The 23,240-nt window shown below is 41.8% G+C and overlaps 1 protein-coding gene and 2 long non-coding RNA genes across 4 annotated transcripts in view; 2 read left to right on the forward strand and 1 right to left on the reverse strand.

The window, feature by feature from the left end:
* peak1 (pseudopodium-enriched atypical kinase 1) overlaps positions 1–21,083 on the reverse strand; it is a 107,693-nt gene extending 86,610 nt beyond the window's left edge. The window contains exon 1 of one of the 2 annotated variants that reach the window (XM_086149059.1): positions 17,836–21,083. The gene's annotated coding sequence lies outside the window, so the exon portion shown is untranslated. Of the gene's footprint in view, positions 1–15,878; positions 16,923–17,835 lie in introns of those variants that run through there. The other variant, XM_086149058.1, reaches the window with a different exon arrangement.
* On the forward strand, positions 1,581–2,363 carry LOC147232310 (uncharacterized). Its single transcript, XR_015106317.1, has 2 exons — positions 1,581–1,736; positions 1,829–2,363. It is a non-coding gene; the product is annotated as an uncharacterized LOC147232310 (long non-coding RNA).
* On the forward strand, positions 3,556–20,906 carry LOC147232311 (uncharacterized). The gene is made up of 3 exons (XR_015106337.1): positions 3,556–3,680; positions 5,938–6,041; positions 20,818–20,906. It is a non-coding gene; the product is annotated as an uncharacterized LOC147232311 (long non-coding RNA).
* Positions 21,084–23,240: the final 2,157 nt, after the last annotated feature.

The raw sequence follows: 23,240 nt of genomic DNA on the forward strand, positions 1-23,240 counted from the left end.
GAGCAGCGGGTGGACAGTAAGTTACTGGCAGGGAAGGCACATGTGGAGCCTGGTGGCTAGCATGGTACGCAAGAAGGTCTGTGCCGAGTATGGTCCGAGGATCCAGGTGGAAAACACCTCCAAAGGAGACCTCGGCCAAGATCCAGTTGGACGTCCGAACTGATGACGGTGAACCCGCCGGACATCAAGGTGGAGGACAAAAAGCAGAAGGCAACCATAGTGGTGGCCAAAGAAACAGCACGCAGAAACACCAGGGTTGTGAGGAGACGTTGGACAAGCTCTGGGGGGTGAAGGTCCAGCCGTGGAGCAGGAACAGCTGAGTCCTCTGTCCAGAAGAGCACAGGAACATCTAGGATCCCGGGAGGAACCCTCAAGCTCCCAGACCTCTAGGATCTGGGCTACATTCGCCCAGATGGGACGACAAGGGGCTTTTTTGTCTCTATTTGCAAATATAAATAAACAGATAGATAATATATGAATATGCCTTTGGTGATTTTTGTTTTGTTTTGGGTAAGTCAGCAGCTGCCGCTGAACCATATCTCACTTGCTGTGTAATAACATCGTGCGGCAGACAGATGCTTCAACATGTGGTGCTGCAGCCCTTCGGCAAACTACGTAGATGAGGTTAGAGGATGAAAATTGGATGGAGGGCCGGGGAATACTGATGCCTTATTAGTCCGACTCAAATCAGTAAAAACATAACACCATGAGTTAATCAAATATCGAATTATTTATCAATTTGAGATTTTGCTACCAGTGCCAAAATGAAAAAAGATCAGATGAATCTGATCCTTTGAGCTGAGCAGAAAGTAAAGTTGCATATTTACCATGCAGTTTTCTACACACATATATATATATAATATATATATATATATAAAATAATATATAATATATAAAATAATATATATTATATACCATATATACCATTATATATATATATGTATATATATATATATATATATATATTTTTTTTTTTTTTTTACTTTAGATGAAGACGATACATGAAGGATTCTGGTATCTTTTTAGTCATTTTCTTTTAGATACGTTGGTTTGAAATTCTACCGAAAATAAAAATGCCGGCCCAATTTTGCATCATGACGGTTTTTTTTTTTATATTTTCAATTAATTTATCCCAAGATAGTTTTCAATACTGGAAAAAAAAAAAATTCCCTGGTCAGGCTGTCTTTGACACGTAGACATAAAAAAATAAACAAAAGACAGACGACATCTCTTCTCCATCACAAGTCAGCCTAACTCAATATAAACCCAGACATTCTGTCTCCATTGTTATAAGATGATGTCACGACTCAAGCATCTTTTGGCAAATGCGACCGGAGGAGGCTCCCACCAGTGACTGGAATATTTATCAAAGAATAAGCTTGTGAGCCAAATAGCTGCACAAGTGACTGGAATGGAGAGCTGCACCGAGCGTTACCCATGATGTCATGACTGTGCATCCTTGAGCCCAGGCAGAAAAAGCGTGAGCTGTTCCAAGAGCTGATGACTTGGATCGCATTTAGATGGCATCAGATACTATATTTAAATAAGTTTCTGCAAGAGGACGGAAACGGGTTCCGCCGTCCACTGGATAGGAGTTGCTTGAGCGGCTCTTAATGCAGTCCGTGCTCAAAATCCACTCCCTTTTTACTCTCCTGGGATTTATACATTCCTTTCCGCAGCCGGCGTTTCTGAATTCAAAATGTCGCGGGACAAAGGGGAAACTCCAGATTGTCACGGTGAGAGCAGCCGCCCACGGCAGCGCTCGGCGGGGTTTCTGTTGTTTATAGTCGTCGCTAATTACAGATCGCTTGGAACCGCCGATCTCTAGGAACTCCGGTCGGCACAAAGAAAGCGCAAAACCGACTCGGACAAAAACAACATCCAGAAGACTAAAACTGTCTCCGCGTGGAAATTCGGCGGGACGACTTGAAGACAGGATTCGGGATCGAGCATGCGCGTCCAGGGGTTGCCTGTAAAAACGTACAAGAACGTAAACGTCGTGGTTTCACGGCTGCCCAGAGGGATGATGATGCTGCAGATGGAACATCTACCCGGATTCGCACCGAAGAGGCTACCGTGAAACCGACTGTAGACATTTTCTCCGCCTGCATTGTGTTTTAAAATGAAATCTGGTCAACGAGGCAGAGTCGGCACTGACCAAAACAAGATCAACAAAGAAAATATACAGCGGTATAAAGACGAGACGGTGCCGACTGGCGAAATCCCTGTTAAACTCACATGTCGGCGTTGCCAAGTGTGTTTCCCCATTAAGATAAATTACGTGTTCATTTGCGGACGGCGCGAAGAAGCCTAACTTCATGTATTATTTAAATGTCCGGGTTTTCCAAAATCATTTGCTGAATTGATGTTTTCCTTTCTTGTTTTTTTTACAATTTACACAGGAAATATGCGCTGTTTCCAGCTAGCATGCATGAACGTTCCTGCCAACAAATGAACAGAGACATTTACGCCTCAAAATCCAAAATTTTCTGTCCCGGGTTAAAATAATTGGACGGTTAGCCTTATCAATACTTTATACATCGTAAAGCAGGAAGTGAGATGTTTCCTTTTATTTCTAAACTAACCACAATTAATGTTTAAATGCGCCAAATCGCACACCTATCTCGCCGCTGTAGGGAAAGGGAGGAGACACCGATCCCTTATTTGGACGCCTACGATTCAAAAAATTCACAATTTAGATAAAACCAAAAGTGCAGGATAATCGGTTCCGAGCAGCCTGAAACTGCCAGGAAATAAATTATCCCTTGACCTTCAGATTTCACTTCTCTGCAGTGGTCTCTGTGCGAAGAGGTCATTTAAATGTCTTGGCCTGAAAGGAATGAGTCATTCTTTTTGTCATTCAGTTTTTGACTCACAAGTCAGTGCAGGTATTCTCATTTGGTAGCTACTCGCTGTACTCGCACCGGGCGCCACCGCGCATGCCGGCGCGGATACACATTTCCCTTGAAATTCTTCAACAAAATCATTCTTTCGTCTGAAACACCACCAGTTCTCTCCATGCGTTTTCACAATCAGAAAAAAGAAACGAAGCGACACCTCGATCCGAGCGCGAGACGTGTCAAATTAAAAGAGTCCGGCAGCCTCGTTGATCCGAGTACTTTTCTAGTCATTATCTGGTTACTACAAAGCTACTGTTCCCGTCAGTCATTTACATCTCAGCGCTGCCAAATCCTCCTCCTTATCCGCCTCCTCCTGCTTTCGTGACCTGGAGTCTAGTGGCCCAACGCCAGTATCTGGGCAGGACAACACCTGCGCTCACAGTAACATGCTAGTGCGCAGCTAAGTCCGAGTTTTCTGAACTTCCCCTCACTGTAACAGTCGCGCAATTGTTTTCCTTTCCCCGAAGCGCGTCGCGTCCTTTTTAAAAGCCATTCTCAGACGGATATGCAACAGCCGTCCCCTGTGAACAAACGGACGGGAGCCTCCGTCGAGGCTTCCAGCCGGATATAGCTGCGGTATGAGGTCGCGCCCCGTCACGCGTCTATAGACGAGCGTTCAAACCGCTAGCGGGGGGTAACGTTACCGCAAGATACTGCGTGAGCTGAAATGATTCGCGGGATGGCGGCGCCCGAATGGACCGGAGACAAAAAGGAAGGGCCGGCCAGCTCGACGGGTCATTTGAGACGAGCCTCCTCTTAGCCGAGTGACTCGATATTGAGGTGAGTGCAAATTTAATTTGAGCAACACCGACAAGATTATTTACAGGAGGCGCTCGCGGTGTCGGGGCAGGTCAGGCAGGAAATGTTTGTTTACAAGTGGTTAGGTGATAAATGCTGGGTAGCATCTTCATAAAGGATGTCGCTTAATGGCTTAACAAGCTTGGAAGTCAAAGCGACATTAACGGTGAGGGGTGAGACGTCCGTGGTTTGCCTGTCAACGGACTGAAAAGCCTGCGAGGAGTTGTTTCCAGATCAAATCCGATCTAGAATGATTATCCTTACAGACCTACTTCGGTGTCCTTTGCGCTCGGCATGTGATCGATGCTGGCAGTTAAAGCCCAAACACACACACACACACACACACACACACATTCACAGATCCAGGTGGCATTTCGTTTAAATCCCTTTAAAAAACATCTGCTTGACGTCAAAATTGCTTTCGTTTGTTTAATTAATACACGCCGGAAGCAAAATATGCCAAGGATTAGTGATTGTGCCTTCGATGATTAGCTTTCCTTGCTAATGTGTGACAATTGACACCTGTGAAAAAAGCCAGTTTATTTAAAACAACAAATGATTGTTCTATGCTTTAAAAGTATTTTGTTTGAGTATGAAATATATGAAAATTAAATGGATAGAAAACCAAACCCACGGAAAACAATCACCGCTAGATTGTGATTATCATTCTATAATTCGCATAAACTCGGTGCTTATTTTAATCGCTACAAACAATTGAAAGATCATTAAACAGTCACTTATTTTTTCAATTCATCGTTTAACGAGGGAGAAAAAAAACAGCGATGCATATTCATTAGGAAAAGGGCGCAAAGTAAAAATGTGGATGCATCGCACGTCAAATTGAGTGATACGCTTGACTTTGTGTGGTTGCTGTGAACATTTCCAGTCTAGATGCTAATGAGAAGCGCTAACCCAAAGCCTCGCTAGGACACCGTTTATAACGCCGTCCGTCAAAACGATGGGCGATGAGAAAGTTTCACTTTGCGCATCGAGTATTAATCCCGATTTACTCCGCGGTTATTTTGATGCAACATGAAACGTGATTGAGCGCTAATGACGATGATTATAATCTCAGGAATACTTGGATACCGGCCTGACAATTCAGTCTATCATTTCTAACCGCCGCGTTGTCGACCGCTAAATGACCCGTTGTCACCGAGCGCAACATTTTAATAGCGCCGCTCGTGCTTGCGGTATCACTCACGCCGGGTTGATGTCATTATTTTTTCTCCTGACGGTCTCTTGCAACACGGCGTGTTAAAAATACTTTGATCAGAATGTAACCGCGCGGCGTTGGCAGCGCACGTTTACGTCAGGCGATAGCGTTGTTAGCGGTCCTGACGGAGACGTTCAATTCGCGTTCGCTAAACGGGGGGCGAGCCGGCGAAGAAAAGGGACGAAAGAATAAAAGAGTCGAGATGCTATTCAATATTTGGATAGAAACAAGTGAGTCACGGTGACCTACTTTCGCATTCAAACGGAGAAGGGAGGTTTTGTACGTTGGCAGCGTTGCTAAGAACCATTAAAAGCGTAGATTTAGCGGAAAAGCACCACACTTGCCGGCCCTAATCCTTGTAATTTGTAATTTATGACTTTTGTATTCCGCTGTGCCTCATCAAAATGCAAATGAAGGTCTATATGGGACATCCTAAACCCTATTCATGATATGACTTCCACTCCACTGAGAGCTTATGTGACCGTCGCCGCTACGATGCCTCACGTTTTCCGCCGCCATCATCGCAGAAGTTTGCGACAGATGAATTGTTTTAGCCCACAAACACTCCCATTATCCTCAAAAGGTCAACGCTTCAGGTTTGTGTTTGAGATAGCGTTGAAGCCGGCCAGCAGACCTTGCACACCGCTGTAATCTCCAACTGCAGGCAGGGCTCAAGTTCACCCCGGTAAACACGTCCGACAGCGGCGAGCTATGTCAGAGATTTCGGCAACGCCACCTAACGCGTTATTTTGAGATGAAACTCGACTCCGGGGGGAGTAAGTGAGGTCAAAATGTGGGCAAAAGCAAACAAGCCATTGTGCCATGGCGGGTTTGAGCGGCGAGAATTGTTCCGGCTCCGCCACAGACACGGACGGTAAAAGCGACAACTTGTTGCTAAGTCCCATTTTACCGAAGAGGATCATCCCAGCACATCTGCTCCGCCTGCGTTAGATACCGACTGGTTTCCTTTCACACGCTAGTTGTTGAACTCTAATTAAACGAGCGGTTTTTGTCTCTGGACAGGGTTTCCGTGAAGAGCTTCACGGCAAACACAAGCTAGTAGTATGAAAGTCAAGGTGATTCGATGTCTCCCGATGCTGCCGTCATCAATCCTGGAGAAGTTAGAGGTACCTGACACACCTTTCACCGGCTGGAGTGGCTTACCAGAGCGGCGCCACAAACCTGCGGTATTAAGACGGAAATCGGGGTGACGAGCCTCCTGGCGTAAAACCCGCAAAGCTCCTTCGACGGGCACGCGTTCGGTGAAAACGATTCATTTGCCTCGATCCGTTGGTCGGATCAGTTATAATCGCCCTCGGCCTCTTCCGCCTTCGCCGCCGCGTTTGTGACGACTTCGCCGACCTCGCGCTAAACGCCGTCTGATCCGATTCCATTTATGGACAAAGTGCTAAGACGCGCAAGGACATCGGTCACATTGCGCTCGGTCTGATCGGATCGATATTCAATTTCCATGCTGGAAGCGCGCTCGGACGTTGTCGTCACGAGGCATCAGACGCCCGATCAAAAACATCAGACGGCTGTAAATGATGGCGTGGAGTACTTCCAGGTACATCCATCGCCCTCCGGGAAGGAAAAGGCTGAATGTTCCATCGGTTGTGTTTTCTGACATACGAGTTTAAGAAAAGTCAGAAAACTACATGTAGAAGTAAAGTTCTTCATATGTATTCAAGGACTGCGTGTCTCAGGACTGATTAGTTCATAAAAACCAGGCGTAAACTTTCCCGGTAACAAAAATCATATGCAAAGTCAAGATGCCGCAACTTCTTCAATATCGGTCATTTCACGCCGAGGTCTGGATTTCCACGAAAACCTCTAAAACATCTCTAAAATGTGTCCGTTCTGTTTGACCAGACGGTAAAATTGGATTTGGCTGAGAAGTCATTAAAATAAAAAATAAAAAAAGGGGGATATTTTGTGACCCCTGAATAGACATTTAATAGCGGGAGAAATAAATCCTTCAGTCTGTTAAGGTCAAGCATTCCCATTTATTCCATGATAAAATATGCTGTTATCGAATTTCATATCAGAGCGTTCTAACTTTCATCCGAGCGGCGTTCGTACACGGGGCTGCAAATTGTTTTATTCACCATCGCGGCGGTAAATTGTATTCATGATTGGACGTTTCTAGCCTTATCCCTTTTCAATCAACGCCAAGATTTAATCACCACAACTGTAGAAGCGTGGGACCGAAGCCCGAAGGCGTTCTTGTCTCCAAATGGAATCGCAAACCGGATTCATCGGGGTTTTTTGATCTTCCGCCACATATTGTTCGGTCTTTATTGGCCGTCTCCGGTTCTCGCCCGTGGCTGCAAACACTGTTACTTCTTCCTCCGTCGCTGGTATCGTGAGATGGGATTGAACAACTTTGTACGAAATTAGCGACAAAATTAGCGTCCCAAGCTATCGCTACGTTCATCAATGAGATGAACGAAATAACGAAATAACGAACGGCACACATTCGTCTCGGCTTCAGGGTCGGAGAGTCTAAACCAGGGGTCGGCAACCTTTAACACCCAGAGAGACATTTGGACCCGGTTTCCTTGGAAAAGAAAACACTGGGAGCCGCGATTACTTTTTGACGTCTAAAATAAAGGGTACCACTGTATATTTTGCTTTTTATTACCTTTACACTTTGTATAAACAAGTGTGTCGTGTGTTGCTTCTGAAATTCACAAAGTATTACAGAGAAAATTACATTTTATTAATGTAATGAACTCATTTTGAGCTTTGGGCTTTCAGAGCGTGTAGCGGAGCCTTGACCTGAATTTTAAAAATAAATCGGGAAAAAATCACTGTGTCAGTAAACAATAAAAAATAAATATTCGCAAAATATCGACATAAATATAAACCAGGTAAAATATTTATTTTACCTGGTTTATGGGACTTCTGCTCCTGAACTTCTGAGCACTTTACCGGCTGGCGGGTATACCGGCTTCCGCCAGTGTGACGTTATTTTGAGCGGCGAAAAATAATAAATATCATTTTATTTAATATTTCAAGATCACAATAATCTTCCAACTTAGAACTAAAAGTTAAAAAAGGAATTAACACAAATGAAATACACTTCAATTAAATATTTATCATTTATTTTCCCGAGCCGCTCGGAGCCGCAGTGTAAAGATGGAAGAGCCGCGGGTTGCCGACCCCTGGGCTAGCAGATGTTAAGCCCCTGGTCGACGAAACCATTAACCGACGTATCCTTGAGAAAATGAAACGCCGACTTCTTTTCCACCCCGAATGTTTTCGCTTTGAATACACGAGCTGATATTTGAACTGAATCCGTCCGAGCCGCGCTGGACCAGTTTCCAGGGGCCGTGTCTCGGCATCGAGCCCTCCTGTACAAACCCAGGTCCTTCAGAATCGAAACCGCCGCCGTGTTTCCGACTAAAAAAGTACGTAATGTCCGTCGTGACCCGCATCAATCAGCACCTCTGCACATCAACAAGACATCCTGGTATTTTTGAAGGATCCGGGGGGGACGGGTGACAGGTGACGGATCTGGAGACCATCAAATACCAGGCCTTACGTCACTGCTGGCTCTCGTTCAGGTTTTGTTTTATGGACGTCATAGGACGGCGATGATGGTGGAGGTGGTCTACACCACACACACCACACACACCACACACACACACGATTCAGTTCAAAAAGAGTCCGACAGCTTTAGCCCATTAAGGCGAAATATGCTGAACGGCTGAACTCGGCTTGCACTACGGGAAGGAGACACTTTCAAACCACACACTTTGGAGACAGGACAACGTTTGACAAGGGGGAAGCTGCAAAATGCAGCATTTAGCCAGAGTTAAATCATCAGGGTCAACACCTCCTTTAATAGCTTCCATATGCATGAATAGAAGACACTTATTAGAATGATGCATGGAAGCCTAGTGAAAAAGAAAACGACCGTTATTTTTCCCGGACGTGACTTTTGCTTGGCTTCCACCTAACGGTTTTCACACCCGCGTGAATTACAGCTGAAAGTCGGAAGGGAATTTTAGGAGTTTTACCAAAGTCCCGCTGGAGTCGCAGCCGGACTCCTTTATCTCGGTAATCGTAAGTCATAGATCGGTCTTCTCCACGACAATATCACGCGGGCTTTCAGTCTTTACGGCGACGAAACACAATCAACTAACCAACAGACGAGCGCCGGCAAAACCGAAAAAGGGAAATCTGGTAGAGGAACAATATCCAGAGCGGTATCGGCGGCAGAGATGGGGTTTCTGTGCGGTATGGATGATCTGGAACGGCGAAGGACGGTGGGGCGTCAATTTTCCGAAGCATCACCTCCGAGCGGAGAAGGAAAAGGGATGGAGTGAAATAGCAGAGGCTCTGGAGATATTCGGTGAAACACTACATGCTGGGAAATAAACGCCGAAAGAATCCAGTTGTGGTCTTATCATTAGTAAAATCTAGGCTGACACTTAAAACTCTAAAAGCAATGGTTTTCCACAAATCTTTGCAAATCCTTTCGATATATGGGCGGCCTTAAGGGGAAACAAAGAGGCAAAATACTCTGGCTTACAAATAGATTACTATTTGAAAAGGATGCACCAAAAAAAAGGTGTTTTTTTTTGGGTACTTAGTTAAACAAAAAACCTTCTTGTATTAAAAGTGACATCTGCTAATCCAGAGTCTTGCCACATCCAACATCCACAGCCTTCGATCAGCGCTGGGACTGGGAAACCGTCGGTTTGACATGAAAAACATACCACGCCGTCTTCATAGCTTTTGCTCAAATAAGGCGCTTTCCCCTTCGAGTCCGCCAAGCAACTATTTCCAACAGTTATCTGAGCCAAAGATCACCTTGAGATGTTTCCAACGCCTGGTAACCACCTGTTTCTCACCTGAGAGGCGGAGATGTGACCTCTGCAATGACATTGCGCCACCAATGTTTACTCTGTTAGGTGCATTTTACCAAAGTTTTGAGGCTTTTAGTGCAGGACCTTAAACAATGTGCATTTCATTTACATAATGTGTGCAGATATTTAAAAAAAAAAGGGGGGGGGGTAAAATAGCGACGATAAATGAACCTTAATCTATTAAATAAAAGCACTTCAGCAGGCGGAGATGCCTTTTTGGGAGATGTTATCACAAAGCGATCTCTTCTTGTTTTATCCGATGTCATCCATTGAGCGAAATTTGTTGCGGGAAGAATCGCCGACGCATCTCGATGGGCCGCGGTTTCGGAAGGCTGCCGTTTTCTAACTTAGGTTTCTTATCGATCGATGGATTTCTGCGGATTACAAAACATTTCATCATTTATCAGGGTGATATCCGGAGTCCAGAGGATGATTCAAAAATCGATCCCGTCCCCGCGAGTTGACCAAAACCACACTCGCTAACGGTAGGAACGGGTGCGATGCTATCACCTGATAGCACCAAAACATACGTGTCAGTCAGAACCTGGAGCTGCCAACATGAATTACATTCAGTCCAGGGAGTCAAAACAAAATACAAGCTGTTTCCACCTTGACTGTTGAAAGAGCTGAAGTTCTTTGACATGGCCTGCAGCCATAACTGCACTTTATCATTCCCCGCTGACCTTCAAGTGTTTTGTTTAAGAGCTAACAACATGGGCGATGGTGTAAAATAAGAATAGCGCTGCTTCTCATAAATACTTTGACATTTAAACAAAAAAAAAAAAAAAAAAAGAATGAAAGGTTGAAAGTTGACTTGTGTGCCTCGGCTAATTTGCTTAGCTTTTTACCTTTAACTCGTTTATCGGTTTTTAAATGTTTGGCAAACACATAAATAGCATGTGTTTCATTTCGGCGCAAAATCGCGATTGCCGATCAATTAATTTTCAGCAGCGAGCCGTCGGGTGAACCTTGTCTCATAAGTACCTGCGTGAAAGAGACATTTTAAGAAAAAAAAAAACAGTGTTTGCAAATGAATAAGACCTACGAGTCTGTGTCTTGAGAGATGTTCAGTTAGCATGGTGAAGAAGTAGCATAGCTTGGAGGAGATATTGGCCTTCATTGTGGTTTTAAAAGTTTTAAAACAAGAGTGGTGCCATGCATCTGATGAAAGTAAAAGTACTTTTATTTTACAAGCGCCTTCTGTTCGTGTGTGTGTGTGTGTGTGTGTGTGTGTGTGTGTGTGTGTGTGTGTGTGCGCGCGCGCTCTTTAACCTCTGGGTCACACCTGTTACCTAGCTCATGCTCCTGCTCAAGACAAGTGGTGAGTTCAAGGGTCACGGGGTCACATGACTCTCCCTCACAGATCTGATTCGCCGCCCACACGTGCACGTTCCGTCAAGCGATGAATCATCTCATATCGATGTCACCGAATTCGCCCAACGGTTCTGGCGGGTTTGTTTTGAATTAGCCGCGGCCAATAAGAAGCCTCGAATTAAAGACAAAAAAAAATACCGAGAGCGCAAAGCGCCATCAGTCATTCTGAAAGTCTGGAGTGCACGTGAAAATACACCTGTTTATTGTAAATCACAGTGACAAGATAATTGTCGTCACGGTGACAGGACTGCTGACACCGAGAACATTGTCACCAGAGTCAAACCTCTGACAACTATTTCTTGACATCGGTAAGAACATCTTGGCAGCTCCTTCGTTACCAGAACATGAATTTGCGTCGAAGCGTTGGGGCTAATAACAGAGCTCACAGCAAGAGCTTCATTTTTTGACTTTTACATTTTCACATGCCGATAGCGTAAAAATGAAAAACAGGAAAAGGGGATTTAGAGCATGACCTCATCACAAGCCAGCAGAGAAAACTGGTGCAGAGTGCGTGATATAAACATCCTGTAAGATGGAAAATAGTCGCTAAACAAGCAAAAATACAATAATAAAGAAAACAAAACAATCAAAAATATATTAAAAAAATAAATAAAATGACTTTCTGTGAATTCTAGAGGAGCAACCGTAGAGTTAAATAACCAAAAACAACAAATAAGCTGACAAAAAAGCCAAGTTTCAGCCGCACTTTTCAGTCCTCATTATTATTGAAGCAAAAGGCGTTGGAACGAGTTACATTATCCGGACGAGGCAGATGGAAAATAGTCGCGAAACAAGCAAAAATACAATAATAAAGGCAACAAAACAATCAAAAATATAATAAAAAAAAAATAAAATGACTTTCTGTGAATTCTACAGGAGCAACTGTAGAGTTAAATGACCAAAAAAAAAATCAAAATAAGCTGACAAAAAAGCCAAGTTTCAGCCACGCTTTTCAGTCCTCATTATCATTATTCTTAACGCACAAGGCGTTGGAACGAGTTAAATTATTTGGACAAGGCAGACGCGCTTTTATAAGGACTACTTACAAATACGTATAGACGCTGCAAACTTATACATGCACAACAACAATTATTTGAAAGGAAGGACAGCGGTGCAATGGAGAAGAGCATAAAGATTCAGATGCTTGTCAGGGACGAGCAGCAGAACAGGTGGAACCCTTGGTTCTGACCCGGCTCTACCAGCTCTACGGACGCCTGGTTAAGGAAACACAAATGTCCTGGATCAGGGACACACACGCTTTCCCGTACATTTATTCCCTCCACTTTGCGGACGCTATTAACGGGGACGCGTATCTCAAAAGTGTTTCGCCGTCACTCGGCAGTCGTATTGATCGAGATGCCACTCCTGCGGCGAGTCAGAATAGATGATTTTAATGTGACATAGATTACCCTTTCCATTACCGCAGGCTATTTTTCTGCAGTAAAGTAATGTCGTGATTCAGTGGCCTCGGGGCATGTCTTGAAATTACAGTGAAGAATGGATACGCCTTCACGCAGGCCAAGGCTTCTCGCAGTAGTTTTCACGCACATGTCACACATTCCTCCACGTTTTAGACGCGGTGTGTTTCGTGTAGATTTACTGCCCTTTCCTAAACCTGGCTGGGCTTTATGTTAAAATATCATCCACAGAAAAAAAAAAAAGAAACAAATCAGTTTTCCAAACCAAGTCCACAACAAACTCCCTCCTGGAAAAACTCAAGAATCAATAAAGTATTCTATGCTGATACTCAAGTTTATCGGAGAGGGAGTTTCCGAGACGCGGGTCTTGTTGTGTGCTTGGTTTAGAGAACCGTTGTAGCAAAATAAATCATTATGCATTATTTTGGCAGCAGTGCATTGGGGGGAAAAAAAAAAAAAAAAAGCAGTGGGATTCTGTATAATATTGTGCAGAGAATGTATTTCATCAATATTTTGTCCCAAGGCTAATCTCTATCCGTCAAGGGCACCGGGAATCACATGAGCTCCGTCTACTTATGAAATACGAAGATCAATATCGGCGGAAAACCTTATCTTACTGGCGCTCACCACAAAGAATGTCAAGCATCTAGAATCTGCGACACAGATCTAACCCGGCAAATATGTGTCTCACACACACTTAAGAACAAACATCTGCGGGGCAATTGTCAGACGACGGCCGGAGAATCTTTACCAATCCGGCTCCTGGACCGCTTTGAACAGGTGAAGCAGTAACGATGTCAGACGTCTGCCGTTGTTGACGGTGTCAACACACGAGCGGTATCTAAACTACGGCAAGTACAAACAAGAACTCACAACTAGTCTCATGTGAGTGAAGAAAAAGAATCTGGGTTATCATGCGGCCGGAGAAGCGGCGTTTCCGCTTTTACCTTGGCGTTGGACTCATCCGTGCAAAGCGTGACCTGTATTAACACCGGAGATGTTCCAGTATTATGGAATATCGGAGGGGATACTGATATTTTTTCTTCTTGCGCATAAATTATATCAGGGAGCGAGGGGAAAATAGCGTGATGGGCTTCTGGAGAGGAGCCTTACTGGCTTATCAAACGCAGCCCGTCCAAACGCAGACAGTAAAGAGTTCCCGATAACGCTCTACTTGCAAGCAGAAATTTCAAGTCGCTTAGTTTTTAAGCTGCGTTACACAGCTCTGGCGTGGAGGGAGAAGAGCGCGGCGTTTGATTCGATATACTTTATTGTCCCCGCGGGGAAATTTATTCTGAGCGCTTTCCTGCAGCTTTCAAGACATACATAAGACAACATCTGGCAGGCGGGAGAAAACACAAAACACAACAGCATTCTGCAAACACGGGCCGTCCGTGCAGCTAATGTGGCTAACGCTACACAGCCAACATGTTGCAAATGAAAACGTGTGAGTTGAAAAGTGCACGGGATGTGCTGCGTGATTAAAACAGAGGAAAGAAATAGCAACTGATTTTTTTTTATTTTTTTTTTTAAAAAGCATTATTTCGATATTTGAGTGTGGGTTACCCAAACTGAGGCTCAGGCACAGAACAAGTGAACGACAGCATTGGAACGGAAATAAAAGATGTCCCATTTACCCTGCCTGACACACGAGCTTCACCAGCGTTACATAACCGGAGCGGCAAATTGAAAGAGGCCGTCCGATCTTCTTCTACTTTCACATCTTTAAATGCTCTCCATTATTTCTACCAAAACGGGCGTGTTTGCGCTACAGCGACATCATATCATTGTATCCCTGCCATGACATCATCTTGAATGACAGCAATTTTGCTATCAGTGTCTGACTTGCCGGCGGGGGAAACTGACCTGCAGCGGATTCTACCGGTGACACATGCATTTAAGCATTTTTATACCGCGGATTTTCCTTGTCTGCATTTTCTTGATGCCATTTTAAGCTGAAGGGGTTTTGCAATGTCGCTCAAACACAAGCTATTGGGTGACATCACCCTGGAGGGGGGGGGGGGGGGGGGGGGGCTCATTGCCATGAGCATTTCCATTTATTGTTTTATAATAAAGAACGTCTCCGCCGTTCACACGCTAAGCTGTGTCGAAAGGGATTCTCCTTAAACGTCGATATCTATTCAATTGTCTTTGTGACGTGCATAATTATCCGTCAGCTGAATCGTGTCACCTGTCTGATAGTGCATGTGTTATACAGTTTTAGTGCACAGCCTGCAATAAAGCAGTGCACTCCGGTGCAATTAAACATTACGCGCTCAGAAGAGGACACACACACACGCACACACACACACACACACAGAATATTTTTCAACTTTCCCTCGTTTAATATGACATATCTCATTTTTAATGGTGCCGTATAAGGTGGTGGGAAACTGCTCCCAAACCAAAGGCCACTTTCAATCAACACAAAGTGAGAAATAAGATTCAAATGAAGTTTAAAGAGTGAAAGTTGAAGCAGTTGGCCTCTATTATTTCGGTTTTTCTTACTTTTTCTAGCAAAGGAGGGGTTAGTTGTGGAGAACTCCACGTGTTGCAGGCTGACCTAAATGAACCAGGACACAATTGTATCCTATTTTTTATTCAATTTTTTTTGTAATTTAATCATTTATATGCGAGTGTGCCACAGTGCTAGTGGTGAATTTAGAAAGTGAAAATAACCGCAGGTACCAACGACCAGCGTGACGACCGGCGGTTTACACCCGAGGTGACTTCACTATTACCCGGATTGCGGCGTGACGTGGACCGCCGTGAGATAACACACACACACACACACACACACACACACACACACACACACACACACTTTCACAGCAACAAAATGGGAAAAACTTGAAAAAAAAAATAAAAAAAATTACAACTCCACCGGTGTGACTTAAAAGCCGCCGTTTGCTCCGTTTAAGTTAACTTTTTGTTGTTGTCGTTATGGAAATGAGCTAGCATGTTAGCTAGTTAGGTGAAGAGGGGGGGGGGGGAACCAAAACAAAACGCGGAGTGATACATCACACTTCCCGGCTTGATTCACCCCGGACTGACAGCGCTCCGAAGTCGGCACCGGGGGAGGCAGAAACACCGGTCCACCCCCTGGAAGTCGGGAAAAGAAAGCCAAACTTCTCGGCTTTCTCCGTTCCTCCACGGAGAACTCCCCCGATTTTGACACGCCGTGAACCGAACCGGACTAGAAATTGTCAGCGGAAGGATACAACCGAGACACTTTCAATTAGCCAAAAAAAAAGAGGGGGGGTTGAGGAACCCCGAAGCTAACTTTGTTTCTTACCTTTTTTTTTTGTTGTTGTTGTTAATATTCACGTCGTCAAGTCGACCCCGCCGCCGTGTATTCCGCGTTTTTTGTGAAAAACCCACCCGTGTAAATATCCTGCTCGTGTCGTCTCGCTGCGTGGCTCCGCTAACAGCCGCTGCATTTTTTTTTTTTTTTTTTTTTTCCAAGCGAGCTGCCGCGGGAGCGCGCACACCGGGAGACTGGGCTGTGCCGGGGCAGCCGCGGGAGCGCGCATCCGGAGACGTACATACACTGAGCCAAAATAAATTCAATAGAAACATAAAAATATATTTTCTGCTTTGCGTTATTCAACGGGTTGATGACAAAAATAAAAATTACAAAAAAAAAAAATTACACTAAAATGATCGATGGAAATGAAGTGGAAAAGTGTTTATTATCACATGTACAATGTAGAAATGTGTACATTTGGACACGACCAATTTTCTACTATTATTTATTATTTTTACTATCATTTATTATTTATTATTTTTTATGCTAAAATGAATCAATGTTGCTTCCTACGTGTTTTTTTTTTTTTTTAGTGTCCTTTTTTTTGAGCGGAATATACATTGCAGTGAGTCACGGATATTGGGGTTTATGTTTATGCTTGTTTTCTGTGTGATTTTAGGGTGCAAGAAATTCTGTTTTCTTTTTGTTTGTTTGTTTGTTTTACCTGGAATTGAGCAGGAACAGTGAGTTGTATTGCAGGCTTGTGCCAGCTATTGCTTATTAAACTGATATTTTACCGTAAACCAGGTGTTTTCACTGACTAAAACGCTTCTATGTATGTATATTTTAGTGAATCACATGTTTCTGTTGTTGCTTGTTTTCGGTGGGATTTTGGGGTTGCTGGGAATGATGTGGGTTTGGGGTGCAAGGAATTCTGGGTTTTTTACATAAAGTTAGTTGTATTGCAACAACAGCTATTGCTCATTAAACAGACAAAATGCTACAATATAAATATATCTTTGTGCGTGTTTGTGTTTTTAAGTGACTTTTTGTCCCTCCTCAACTTGCATGTTCTTTATATTCAGAGCGTTTCTTATCACATGCACATTGTGGAAATGTTTCCCTTAAAATTCCTACTTTGCAGTGCATTTAGATATGTAATGATAGTGTAAATATTAGTATAAATACAAACAGCACTGGATGTGGAGATAAACCTTTATTTCTTCTGCAATTTCATGTCATGGAAATGAGTGCAAATGCAATTTAAGCGCCATAATCTACAACTACTTCTACTTTATTTTCATCTGTGTTTCTTATCATCTCTGCAAATGTTCATTTTTCAAACTTCCCGGTAATGATAAGAAAGGCGTTCATTCATTCATTCATTCATTCATTCAAATGCAAAATCATGACATGAATCATGCAGCTTTGAGGAAATAACCAAATTTATCCACAGTAAAAATAAGAATAAAAATAATCCCCTACTACTAACTTTATTTCCAGAAGTTTCCGCCACATCTCAGGGTATTTCCCCGGCAGATGGAATTTGACCCCATTTGAGCAGAAATATGCGACCTGACGGCAGGCTGAGCTGTCGCCATGACGATGAAAGTAGTTTTCAAGGTCACGAATTAACAGTCATAATATTAATAATACATTTATTCAGACCGCCTTACTCCACACTCGAGGACACCATACAGACGGATTTAAAAAGAAGTAATAAAAATTAAAAATGTTTAAAAAAAAATTCTCAAAGAATGAAAATAATTATAAAAAAAAAAATATTAAAATAAATTAAATCTCATTCGGGTTGATTTTGAGGAAGCGTCACCTTAAATTCAAATCCTAAAATGAGGCATGTGTTTATTTGACAGCGGCTCTTCATTTGGCTTCCAAACAGAGCTTTTTTAATTTTTTAAAAAATTTTTGTTCATGAAAACCGCTTTTACATTACACATAAAGAGCAACGGTATTAATTGATAATTCACCATGCGGTCAAACTCACCCCCCCGAGTCGTGAGGCTCCCAGATGGTTTCCGGGCAGAATTCAAAATCCTTCCCACATCTGGAATGGCAGACATATGCGGCGGGAGGTCACGGCGAATCTGTGCATCCCATAATGTCCTACGTTCCCTCCAGGTGCTCCTGGAAAACCTCCCAAACGTGGAAAAAGTACGGAAACTTAAAAACCCGGAGCGCCTCTCGTGTTACACCCACGAGAACAAAAGACGGAATTGGGATTTTTTTTTTTTTTTTTTTTTTGGAAAACCTGGCGCTTAGTTAGCTAATGCAAAAAAAAAACAAAACAAAACGTGCATTTCAGCGACGAGCCTCTCGAACTTGGACGTGAGGCTAATGCGGAGAACATAAAGGCCCCATGTGTTTTTTGGGGGAAGCGGCGGCGCAGGAGGAGGAGGAGGAGGGTTGACATGTGGGAATGACTCTTAGCTTTTTTACATTCCAAGCATTGTTTCCTCCTCCTGCTTTCCAGCCCAGAGGCCAATCATTTTCCCAGAGATGAGGAGGATCACTTGCGACTGCCACATTTCATTTGTCTGAGAACAGCTCGGGAAACGCACGGGAGTATTCGGATTGCGATCGCCGAGCGCGCGGATCCATAGATTTTTGTTTTAGGGGGAGGAAGGGGTGTGTTTACTGGGAAAACGTCCTCGTGCATCAATATGGAAAATGGAAGTGCAAATAAACGGTGCACTATTAGCAACTTTTGCACGTGTTTATATATTGTCATATTGTTTAGGTGCAAATTGCTCAAATTGCATATATGTATATATACACTGCTCAAAAAAATAAAGGGAACACTTAAAAAACACATCCTAGATCTAAATGAATGAAATATTCTTATGAAATACTTTGCTCTTTACACAGTTGAATGTGCTGACAACAAAATCACACAAAAATGATCAATGGTAATCAATCGTATCAACCCATGGAGGTCTGGATTAGGAATCACACTCCAAATTAAAGTGTAAAAACAAACTCCAGGCTGATCCAACTTTGATGTAATGTCCTTAAAACAAGTCCAAATGAATGTGTGTTGCTTCCTGAGTGGACACTATGATTTCACACAAGTGGGATTGACTTGGAGTTACATTGTGTTATTCAAGTGTTCCCTTTATTTTTTTGAGCAGTATATATATATATATATATATATATATATACTGCTCCAAACAATAAAGGGTCCACTTAGAAAGCAACACTGATTGATTTGGACTTGTTTTAAGGACGTTACGTCCATGTTGGATCAGCCTGCGGTGTGTTTTTACACTTTTATTTGGAGTCCAGACCTCCGTGGGTTCATATATTTCATTTCCATCCATGGTTTCGGTGTGATTTTGTTGTCAGCACGTTCAACTATGTCAAAAACAATGTAAAGGACTGTCTCAGAAAAGTAGGATATTGTGACAAAGTTCTTTATCTTCTGTAATTAAAACAAAAAAACAAAATTAAAAAAAAACAAAATTACTTTTTCATGATATTCTAATATTTTGATAGGATTTTTGAGTTTTTTTTAAGATGTAAGCCATAATTAGTAATATTAAAATGATAAAAGGCTTGCAATATTTCAGTCGATTTGTAAAGAATCCAGAATGTAGGACATTTTTTTTTTTTTTTTTAACCACTTTGTCATTTTTCATTGTTATTTTCATTATTTTCATTATTTCTTTTAAAAACTTTTGTATATGTTTTGAGTGTCAAGTAAGGTGCCTCAAATAACTTATTATTACTATTATTCACCCTAGCATTCACCTGCCATCGAGAGACATGCAACGATTCATTCATTCATTTTTATTTTTTTTTAACCACTTTAACATTTTTTATTGTTATTTTCATTGTTTCTTTTAAAACTCTTTCTGTCCCTTGAGTGTCGAGAAAGGCTATTAAATATTGAAAGGCTATTAAAATATTGTAATTGCATTACAGAGGGTAAAGAACTTTATCAAAATATTCTAATTTTCTGAGACGGTCCTGTATTTAATAACAATATTTCACTAATTTACGTCTAGGATGTGTTATTTTAGTGTTCTTTATTTTTTTGAGCAGTGTAGTTTAACCCTTCTTTTTTGTTTATTTTTAGTTTTCTATTTTTGATTCATTTTCTTGCACTTTCTGCTGTGCATGGTTGAAATGTCTCCACTGTGGGACTTTTCAAGGAATATTTTACACCATTTTCACCTCAACCTCTCCAAAAAGTCCACCGCAAACGTCCTTCTTGCAGGAAGAATCAATTCTCCTGACAGTTAAAGGCGTCTTAGCATTAGCGGTGTCATCTGTCGCTAAAAATGATGATTTTGTTGAAATGGTGACCCTCAATAACGACCTCTGTTCCTCAAGCTGACGTTTTTATCTTTCCCAAAATTGCGAGGGTTCATCTTTTAGCGCAGGGTGTTTTGAGCGAATGTTTTGAAGCCGCTTTGAGGGTTTCGCAGCTACATTAGCTAGCCGTTAGCGGCTAATAACTCAAAGCGGGTGCGGAGCTTGTTTAACTTAGCTAGGAATCTCCATATTTTCTTTCTTTTTTCTCAGCGCCTCGTCACACGGAGATATTAAACCGTTCACAAGTCACACAGATGCACCCGGATAGCAAAACAAAGACTTCCTTATGTGGGAAACCTTCATTATTATCCATTTATGGATCCTCATGTTGTGACTTTGCTGATATTTGCTGTGAATTGAACATGAATCACATCAAACTCGTCGACACGCGGTGGGAGCTTCAGGGAAAATCCCGCGATCGGTTCATCAAAAACAGGGAGAGATCTAAAAAAAAAGGGGGAAAATTTAATAAAACAAAAAACATAAATTAAGCTCAAACCACATGAAAGGCTTTTTGGAAAAAAAAAAAAAAAAAAAAGGGGAACGCTTGTAAATTCTCAAATATGTTGCATGCGAACTGGAATCCTGCGTTTCATTTGACGGACATTAAAATAATGATTTTCCTGTGTTTATTGCATCCTTTTGTGCGAAGAAAATTAAAAACAGGGTCCCGTCGCTGCTTTTCCCAGAAGGACGGCTGAGAGGCTCTCGGTCCAAAAAGGACAAAAAAACTAAACACCGGAAAGGAAAAACAAAGTTTCCACGGAGACGATCCAACCCTGCAGGTGAAGGGGAGGCTCATCCCGAAAAGACGGAGTGTGTGTGTGTGTGTGTGTGTGTGTGAGGTGACGGAGGGGTTGAGAGGGTCAGCAGGAAGTCAGAGGACATCCTCCCAGGACGACACAGCCCACAAAACCCCGGCTTTTAATTCCAGGCTTTTTTTTTTTTTTTTAAATCAAGGAAACGTCAGAATCTGATGCAGAGGAACCCCGTTTCCACATCGCTGTCCGTCACTTTCATGCAAAGTGACAAGCGACGCCGGCGTCCCGAGGAAGAACCCGCAGAGGGAAAGTTGGGGGCGCAAGGAGGGGCGGCTGACTGACATCCAACTATTCATACTTCATAGAAACATCCATTCAACCTCAATGACACGACCAGGAACAGTGAGTCGTACTGCAGGCTTGTGTGACCAGCTATCGCTTATTAAACGGATTATTAATTTTTTTTTTTTTTTTTTTAATGCTAAAATGAATCAATGTTGCTTCCAAAGTGTTTTTTTTTTAGTGTCCTTTTTTTTTTTTGAGCGGTATAAATATCGCAGCGAGTCACGAATGTTGGGGTTTTTATGTTGATGCTTGTTTTCTATGTGATTTTTGTTTGTTTGTTTTACCTGGAATTGAGCAGGAACAGTAAATAATACTAATAATACTAAATAATACTATTATTTAAGAATAAGAATAAGGATAAGAATTAGAATAAGAACAACTTTATTGATCCCGAAGGAAATTGCTGTGCCAGAGTTACAGAAAATATAACAGTAATAAATAATAAAAGAAAAGGCAGAATTAGAAATAAAAATAAACTAAAAACTATAAAGTGTCTCAGTGAAACTATCAAGTGTCTTAGTAAACAGTGATAAAACTATAAGTGTCTTGGTAACAAGTGAGGTAAGGAGTGCACAATAGTATGATAGAAGAGAAACTTGTAGTGTAGCTGTTATGAGATGAAATATTGCACATTTATTATTTTTACTATTATTTGTTATTAATTATTACTTTTTTTTTATGCTAAAAAGAATCAATGCTGCTTCCAAAGTGTTTTTTTTAGTGTCCTTTTTTTTTGAGCGGTATATACATTGCACATATATACATATATATATATACATATATATATATACATACATACATACATATATACATTGCAGTGAGTCAAGAATATTGGGGTTTATGTTGATGCTTGTTTTCTGTGTGATTTTAGGGTGCAAGAAACTGTTTTCTTTTTGTTTGTTTGTTTGTTTTACCTGGAATTGAGCAGGAACAGTGAGTTGTATTGCAGGCTTGTGCCAGCTATTGCTTATTAAACTGATATTTTACCATAAACCAGGTGTTTTCACTGACTAAAACGCTTCTAAATATGTATATTTTAGCAAATCACATGTTTCTGTTGTTGCTTGTTTTCGGTGGGATTTTGGGGTTGCTGGGAACGATGTGGGTTTGGGGTGCAAAGAATTCTGGGTTTTTACATAAAGTTAGTTGTATTGCAACAACAGCTATTGCTCATTAAACAGACAAAATGCTACAATATAAATATATTTTTGTATGTGTCTGTGTGTTTTTAAGTGATTTTTTTGTCCCTCCTCAACCTGCATGTTCTTTATATTTAGACTGTTTCTTATCACATGCACATTGTGGAAATGTTTCCCTTAAAATTCCTACTTTGCAGTGCATTTAGATATGTAATGATAGTGTAAATATTATTATAAATACAAACAGCGCTGGATGTGGAGATAAAACTTTATTTTCTTATGCAATTTCATGTGCAAATGTAATTTAAGGGCCATAATCTACAACAACTTCTACTTTATTTTCATCTGTGTTTCTTATCATATCTGCAAATGTTTTCTTTTTTCAAACTTCCCGGTAATGATAAGAAAAGCATTCATTCATTCATTCATTCATTTATTCAAATGCCAAATCATGACATGAATCATGCAGCTTTGAGGACGGAACCAAATTCATCCACAGTAAAAAATAAGAATAAAAATAATCCAATTAGATGGAGAAAGTTGATCCCCTGAAGGGAAAAGCCGAAAGAAGACTTCTTCATAATACTGTGTCATTTTAAAGTAAACAGAAATTAGTTTTGAAGATAAATTTCACGTCGGGGTCGTTGTAAAGGTGAAGAAATTAATTTTATCAAATAGCCGACTACTTTACCCGCATCGACCCTCGTAACGGAAAGCGACAAAGAAACAAAAGAGGATCATCACCGTGCAGACGGAGGAATTTGCATTTGGATCTGCGGTTTGTCTAATACGCTCTGATAAAATTGCATATATAAAAAATATAAAGCAGC

This window comes from Fistularia commersonii, chromosome 7 (assembly GCF_037954325.1).
Source record: "Fistularia commersonii isolate RoL2024-O1a breed Wild chromosome 7, RoL_Fcom_v1.0, whole genome shotgun sequence".
Taxonomy (NCBI): domain Eukaryota; kingdom Metazoa; phylum Chordata; class Actinopteri; order Syngnathiformes; family Fistulariidae; genus Fistularia; species Fistularia commersonii.